Source organism: Pinus tabuliformis, chromosome 7, assembly GCF_031772625.1.
Source record: "Pinus tabuliformis cultivar Carrire ecotype Pingquan chromosome 7, CPIR1, whole genome shotgun sequence".
Taxonomy (NCBI): Eukaryota; Viridiplantae; Streptophyta; class Pinopsida; order Pinales; family Pinaceae; genus Pinus; species Pinus tabuliformis.
This window is the reverse complement of record NC_142293.1, coordinates 599,778,734-599,786,034: the sequence shown is the minus strand read 5'-3', so window position 1 is coordinate 599,786,034 and position 7,301 is coordinate 599,778,734.

Sequence of the window (7,301 nt, the reverse complement as noted above, 5' to 3'; positions counted from 1 at the left end):
CACTATTGAGTACTAGTGTCCCACAATGGCCCTGCTCCTGAAGTGCTTTACCAGCATATTGTTGCATGTTCCAATTCCTTTCATTGTTGTTGCTAATTCTTGCAGTTGATTTCGACCACTCAACCAGGCATGTTCACGCATTCCTATACCAAGCACATAATTTCCATTAGATTCAAAATAAATTGAAATAACTTCAAATCATACCTCATTGGTAGCTCATTAATAAGGTACATTTGCAATTATGTTTTCTTCCTGTCACAACAATTCAAACTAACTTCTTTGATCAAATCATCATGTATAAACATATCACATCAGGATAGCTCAAAAAACAACCATCATAGATCAAAATCACAAATGACATGTAACCATCATAAACCATAATCATAGATAACATGTAATCATCATAAACCAGAATCATAAATCACATGCATAATAAAATTGAAATACAATACCGATACTTTCCCTTCATCGATATTTACTTATGCCTTTGTTCTTTTTGTACACACACTGGATCAATTGCCACACCCGACAACACTCAATGCCTTCTCCTCAACCATGTGCATCACACCCATACCACCACACATGACATACCACACCATGTAATACATGCATCTACACCTGACATACAACACATACACCTACACCAAGTGTACAACACAACACAATACAAACTTTTGTGCCTGGTGTACAACACAACATAACACATATACGTACACAATGTATATCACAATACATGCATCCGCACACAACATGAAACACCACAAATGCATACATGTACAATCGATATACAACACAACTCATACATCTATACCTGATGTACAATGACACACAATACATGTACCTACACTGGGCGTACAACACAACAAAATACATGTACTACATAAAGTACAACACAATGACTATGCATGTCACGATACCACAACTACACAACACACATACATAATAATGCATGTACACAACACAAAATGTATGACACACACACAATACCACATGTACACCAGTACCATATGCACAACACATACACAATACCACATGTACAAAGCACCACTTGAACAATGTGTACACAATGCCACATGTACATGACACCACTTGCACAACGTGTACACAACGCCACATGTACATCATACCCCCTGTACAACGTGTACACAATACCACATGTACATAGTACCACATGCACAACATGTACACAACACAACATGTACATAACGCCACATGTATGGTATGTACACAACACCACCTACACACAACACCACTTGTACAACATGTACACAACACTACATGCACACAACACCACTTGTACAATCATCCACACAACACCATATGTACCTAGCACCACCTATACAACATGTGCGCAACACCATAGGTACATATCACTGCATATCCAACATGTACATAGGATCATCTGTACACAACACTGCATATACAACCTGTACATAGCACCATCTATGCCCATCACTACATATGAAATATTCACACAACATTGCCTGTACCATCTTGTACATAACATTACATAAACAACATGTACACACACTATATATGCACAACACCGCATGCACACAACAAAACATATGAAACATGTACAACATATACAACATATGCACAACAATAGTACCACACATCCAAAACCACACTGCCACTTCCAAACAACCTTTCTTCCAGTGTCTTATCCATGCTTGTCCTAGCATGTCACAGACCACACTGATTTCATTTCATTGATGTATCCCTCGGTATAGCATGTCCATAACATAGACATAATATAATCACACAATATCAACTCATAACCACATGAGACTAACATCATAAAAAATATTCAAGCTACTCCTCCCATTTGATTCCTCGTAAACCAAGAACCTCTTCATGTCCTTCGCTTGTGAAAGAAATCATTCTTCCACAAGAACGATTCTTGATGACCCTGTTAGACAGTGACATAGATACATAGATACATACATATATATAAACATTAGCATTAAACAATCATGATCCTGGTAGACAACGACGAACATACATACATATATACATGCATATATAAAAATTAGCATAAAATAATCATGATCCATGATGACCCTATGAGACATGACATACATACACACTTGCATGTATACATACATAAACATCAACATTATCATGATCACAACATAATTACCAAATACCATCAAGTCAAGGTTAAGAGAACGCCCTTTATCTATGCACACCATGAACAACTTCGAGAATAGTAGTTCCCAACATAGCCAAGGCATATGACACCTCATATCCATTTACTTCACCTTTCATGTTATCTTTCTCATGTCTGTACTACCACTGTCCATTACCACAATGGACCCAACCAGTCCAACCGACTGTCATAGTCGTACATTCCGTTGCACTTACTTATGCACAAAGCTTCATCTAAATCTTACATTACCTTTTGGGTACCACAGCTCTCCCTGAGTTCCATTAAATTTCCTCTTTCCCAAATAATTCCCAAGACTCAAAACATAAAAAGAAATACCAAGAAACAACCAAGAAGAAAACCAAGAAAACCAATAGCAACACGACATTGCAATAAAGTGGCATAACTATGCACTAGACACACGCAAAATCACAAATCAAGTGCAATAATCACAAAATACCAAAATCACAAGGCTAACAAAAAACACCATGACTCAATCCCCATGGTTCCCAAGGAAAGCTCAACTAGAGCCTTCTTCAAAATTTCATGGAAATTTCTTTGTTGTGGAATCCCTTGCATCATATCTCCATAAACACATAACTGTCGGTACATAAATAAATATAACCATACACCAGATACCTTATCTTGTTGTGCCAAGCACGTTGCCTTGTAGCTGAACACATCCATGCCATCTCTCAAGGGACTCTGATTCCCTTGACAAATCCACCTGTAACTAGAGACTAGCTAATATACCTGTGAAATACAAGTTCATGAATCTAGTACATATCCACATAATGTTAGATGAAATCAAGGTTAAGAAGACTTTCTATATGAAAATAACTTCATTCATTTGGAATTAGGGTTTCCAAACATAGCCAAAGGAATTCTTGCCCAATTCCTTTCCTTTACTTTTTTACCTTGCTGCAATTGAGGCTTACTATGTACTGTCACATCAACCAATTGTTAGTTATATAAACACATCAACTATTACCTTGCCGCGCTAATACCAAGCATGTTTCCTGCAACTGCTCACACATGTCAACCACATGTTCAAAATATTAAGACAATCATATCTATCAATTTTAAATCAACATTTAGCAAGATTAACAATCATGTCATAATCCATAGTCAACTCATAGTCCTTAGACACAATTCTATAACTGCCACCTAATACACTCAAGTACATATCAACTGTCTCAACACATATGTGTTAGTACAATCATCTTAAAATAAGATCATTGGAACACATACTCATATTATGAAATTCATCAAACATTCAACCAACTTGTAAACATACCATGTTAAATAAATTGACTACACACCAAACACTCAACACCAAATAGATGTCATAATCAAACAATCAAGCACAAGGTAAATGATATAAACAAGTTCATACCTTAATGTATCTCAAGGGAGGAAATCTTGTCTGCACTATCAATCTAGTTAGCATGATATAAATTCTCAACACATCAGCTTAAACATAAATAAGATCATGATATCCATAATAGTCACTAAAACTCATAAACGATTATCATTCATACATAATAGTCACATCTGCAGAGTTAGTCTAGATTAGTATGACATAATATCACAACATATTAACTCATACCTGAATGTCATAACCCTAACCATTTGCATAGACCAATCCAACTTAGTATGATACATATAACATCAATATCTTAAGGTAATAACCCTAATCACTAAGTTACTAACATATAAAAAAAATAAGCTATATATCATGCTCATAAACAACATATAACCTAATCATCAAGTTATCTAACATAAAACAATAACAATTATACAATAGCAATGCATACAACCACATGTTACTATCATTCTTGACTATCCAACACATGTGCTTATGACTATATTAATTAACTATCATCTATCATGTATGTAACCATAACATCAAAATACATGTACAAAAACCTAATGCATATAACAATCTTTGACCTACTTACATGCATGCCCAACATGCAAACATGTATGACAATCTACTCTTATCGCAAAGTCTAATGCTGCAACCTCACTCTGATGATCTGCATCTCCTGCTCTATCTTAGCCAACACATTAGCATCCTAACATACCAATAGCATCATGATAACCTAAATTGCATACCATGACTTTGCAAGGCATGTTTGACCTACATTTCATGCATAACTATAACTAAGACCATACATGCATGACAACTGCATATAGATATATAACACATGAGTACGAAACTATATACACATCATAAGCTAGCTAGGGTCCAGTCATCAATGCATGACCATATCAACTACAAAAACCATGACCTCAAGCATGAAAACAACAACCACATCATGTGCACTTGAAAATATGTGAACACTGACATGCATAACAAATGCATATACAACCATACACTCATGACGACAACACCATCAACCTTCGCATGACGACATCACTGAAACCATGATCAACACCATGCAAATGAAATAAGCACATGGACTACAAACATAAGGAATACACATGCAATTGACATGAATGCATGACCAACACACAACCCATACAGTCTGAGGGGTGAACCATGCTCTAATACCACTCTGTAACACCCTCCTCCCACATTTACCCAAGAAACCAGCTAGTCGGGGTAAACATGCGGCGAGAGGCCACTATGATATGATTCAACCTCCTAAGTCACGATAAGGAAGTGGAACTAACAGAACCACACCATACAAACATTCAACATCAGCTTCAGGACCCTCAAGAACCAATCCAACACTTTAGATAGTTTGCCCTTGGGTCCCACTAAGATTTTGGACAAATTAAGCCTTAGTCACTCTCATGCTATAGGCATGAAAACATCCATAAACCTAGAGTCACTCTCACAGGCTTGCTTGCCAATGTCCATAGAATCATTTAGTCAGTGCTATGCTAGTGTCAGGGGGATTTGAGCCACTTTTTCAGGCCCAAATCCCAGAATTTTATTATACCTTTAGAACAATAAAATAACATGGAAATGACAATACTAAAGCAAATACTTGTTTAAGACCTTGACTGGACCCCTACTAGCCATGACAGGAATTTCGTCAAACATATCACAAATATGTAAACTACATGTGTAAATAACAGTTTTGAGCATAGGGGTCTCATACTTATCTGAGATTCGCCATGAAACATTGATGCCTCATCACATTAACTTCCATTCCATCCATTAGTCCATAGATACATTGATCATTCAATTACAAGTAAAAATATGATGAGAGCCATACATAACTACTGTCATAAAACATATACATAACCAGCATAATAGGGAAAAAAATACCAATGAAAGTACAACCATATAAACCTCATATAATCCAGTATAATGCTCATAGAAATACAAGGAGAAATAACCTCTTATTGATGATGTAAAATCCAACCTGGGATGGGACTTCCATGTTCCACTCGACTGTAGAATGACTGAGCCAAATCTCTCTTCAGTCATTCACCCCCGTGCCATATTCCAAGCATGAATGTGGTATCTCATAGAACACATCAATCAAAACTCATCCAGGGCTTCCAGAGGCCATCCACCTCAACCCATCAAACAATGATTCCACATCATGGTCGGACATCACAAAACCATCATCAGATTGGTCTCCATCCAAGCCTTCTAGGGCTTCCAGAGCGTTTGTCCAACCAAGGCTTCCAAAGTGTTTGTCCAACCAGGGCTTCCAAGACTAGTAACTCAACCCACCAAGGGCTTCTAGAGAGTTTGTCCAACCAAGGCTTCCAGGACTAGTAACTCAACCCAAGCTGTTACAAGGCTTCCAGAGCAGTTGTCCAACCAGGGTTTTTAGGACTAGTAACTCAACCCAAGCTGTTATAGGGCTTCCAGAGCGTTTGTCCAACCAGGGCTTCCAAGACTAGTAACTCAACCTAAGCTAAGGAAACATGAGAACCAACCAAAAACAAATAATGAAAGCAAACCCACAATCTCCATGGCTTTCTAGGAAATGGAAAGGATAGGAAATCCATTGTCAATCCTGACCATCCTCCATGCCAATGATAGATCAAAACCAAAAATCCACATGCATATGCCATGCATGCAAAAACTAGTGAATGAAACATGCATGTAACTCAGTACTTGCAAGCAAATTTGATGTAGCTTCTAATTCTAATGCCCTATTATGCTTTCCTGCTCTTCCTTTGCCTTCTTGCTCCAAAAATCCAAGTATGACACACCCTCCAAGAGTTCTCCAATAAAACTCTAAGTCTCCAAGAGTATGAGAGAGAGAGAATAATGAGAGAGCTCCAAAACTGAACCAACAAAAGGTTACCAACTGATCCTCAGAAACCTCTTTATGAATGAGGCATCTATTTTCTTCATTTTCCATTATTTTCCTTCAATTTCCTCCTCACATGCAACCTATGACCTTTCACCTCCTTTTTCTCCTAATTTCCATTATTTGCAAAAATAAATGTGCCAAAAATGTCATTTTGCCTTTCCAAAGCCTTAGCCATTTCCTTTGCCAATTTCCTTAGCCATAAACAATCACAAGTGATCCCCATCACTAGGATTTTTCCCAACATTCAACTTGGAATAAGTGTCCCATCATCTGTAGTTATTATTTTTCCTTTATTTACTTTTATTACATGGAATTTTCACTAGGGTTGTTACATTTTCCTTTTCCTAGGTATAATGTAGGTTGAAAAGTACTTGACTTCATCCTAAGCGTTGTTTCTCGTCTCCCCTTCTTGCCACAAGAACTTATTCATTGCATCATTTTTGTTTCTTTCTTCCCTCCATTGTCTATAACATTCATCGATTATGAAGGGTCACTGCAATTGAAAGTTGGTTTAGTTCTCCCCGTGGCATCAATCTTAATTCCCTTTCACTTTGCCTATATAGGGGTTTTCAAATGTTGTGAGTTTTGTTCAGTTTTGTACATCGTGGGTTTTGGTGATGATATTGTCCTCAATAAAAGTGCCTTACATCTGCTCCCTGTGAATTTAGTTTTTAGTTTGGTAAAAAGTCCTCAGGGTAGTCTTGGAGTTAGTTTACATAATATTTTTGGTACACTTCTCTAAGTGGATATGCCACCTCGACAAAGAATGGAAAGTCATAGGGGAGGCTCTAGCAGTAGGTCTATCTTTCAGTCCAAGAGATTGTTTGGATGGAACTCTATGGCAACTCTGTATGACACAATCC